Source organism: Amphimedon queenslandica, unplaced genomic scaffold, assembly GCF_000090795.2.
Source record: "Amphimedon queenslandica unplaced genomic scaffold, v1.1 AMPQUscaffold_9926, whole genome shotgun sequence".
Classification (NCBI taxonomy): Eukaryota; Metazoa; Porifera; class Demospongiae; order Haplosclerida; family Niphatidae; genus Amphimedon; species Amphimedon queenslandica.
In genome coordinates, this window is record NW_003549803.1 from 1 (window position 1) to 1,550 (window position 1,550).

At 31.7% G+C, this 1,550-nt stretch overlaps 1 long non-coding RNA gene across 1 annotated transcript; it reads right to left on the reverse strand.

Annotated features, from left to right (window-relative positions):
• Window positions 1-7: 7 nt before the first annotated feature.
• Window positions 8-552, reverse strand: LOC109590506 (uncharacterized). The gene is made up of 3 exons (XR_002189355.1): window positions 426-552; window positions 308-378; window positions 8-66 (listed from the first exon to the last, which is right to left on the reverse strand). It is a non-coding gene; the product is annotated as an uncharacterized LOC109590506 (long non-coding RNA).
• Between the last annotated feature and the right edge of the window lie 998 nt (window positions 553-1,550).

Consider the following 1,550-nt stretch of genomic DNA (forward strand, 5'->3'; position numbering starts at 1 on the left):
ATCCTTAGTACATCCTTTCAATGTAATGTTTATTAGTGGTGGTACATTAGTACAAAACTGATGAACCTAAAAAAAATACATAGCCATGTTGTTTTAAGCAAGTGTAATCACAACACAGTAAACACATCATGGGATATGATTATTAAGTACAATATAGACTATACATTATAATACATGGTACAATTATTACACATTACCTATAATACATTATAATACTATAGTCTGTCTATCATCATTTAACACTACTATTCACTATTACTATAAAGTTATCATAGCTGGCTATGATTAATCCTATTAGGGAACTTACAGATACAATAAAATGAAAAGTCCAATTTACATTCCCTCTTTCCTTATCAGTTACATATAACTCTACATCTACTGTATAGAATAATCACTTTAGGCTCTCAATAAGTATAATTACTTACTTGTTGATTGAAATCCAACAGTTATGTTACTAGTAGATCCATTCCCAGCTTTATTAGTAGTTGTAATGTTAAACAGATATTGTTTATTGGTTGGGTTCATTGGACAGTAAGTGTAGTTAGTGATAGAGTCATTAAGGTACTGTTGATCAGTTCCTACACTGATTATATACTGTACTGTTAGTCCTGGTAGTGTGAATGGAGGATACCAACTGATAAACATACAACAAGAATCTAACTGATATCCTGTTAAACTGCTGACACTATCAGGTGGACCTGTCAATGAAGAAATTTACATTATCATTGCCCAACAGGTAATTGTGCTTTAACTAACTGAATATGTTATACTGACCTTGTACATATAGATATGCTAGTTCAGTGGTAGCTCCATTGAGTGCTTTACAGGTAAATTCTGTACCATTTACTTCACTTGTTGCTGTTAAGGTGAGTGATGCTAATCCAGCAGAAGTTAATTCTGAACCATCAACTGATGGATTAGTCACAAAAGAGGGAGGATATTGAGTCACATTAGTAGCACATTCAAATGTCACAGCATCATTGACATATACATATTGTGTCTCTGGTACAATAGTGAAGGAGATACTGTTTACATCTGAAACTATAAATAGTGTAAAAAGAGTAAATTTAAAATTGCTTACCATGAATAAAAAAGAAAAAAAGATTTATTAGAGAAAGTAATATTTTCTTCATACTTGTAGCTTTTGCTAGCTAAAAAAGTGATCCAACAACTTCGCTTGCTCTAGCTTATATAGTTAATATAAACTTCGTCTAATAATAAATTAACTTAACTAGGTCTCAAATTATTATTAAGAATTATAAATTTCAGTTATTGCACACATTCAAAGACAAAGTACTTATTTTAAACAGTCACACACAATACAATTCCCAACAATAACAATTATAGTTTAGATAACTCATCAGCTAATTCGTACTCATCAACATCAGCTGATCTCAAAACACTCAATAAAGTAAACCATGTAAACGGCCGACTACCCATTTCTTCCCATACTTCAAACACTTTCACCAATCCTTCATTTTTATTCCTCATCTCTTCGAGTTCGGGAGGTGTCAATGCTAATGCAAGTCCTATTTTGTACCACTTTTTTG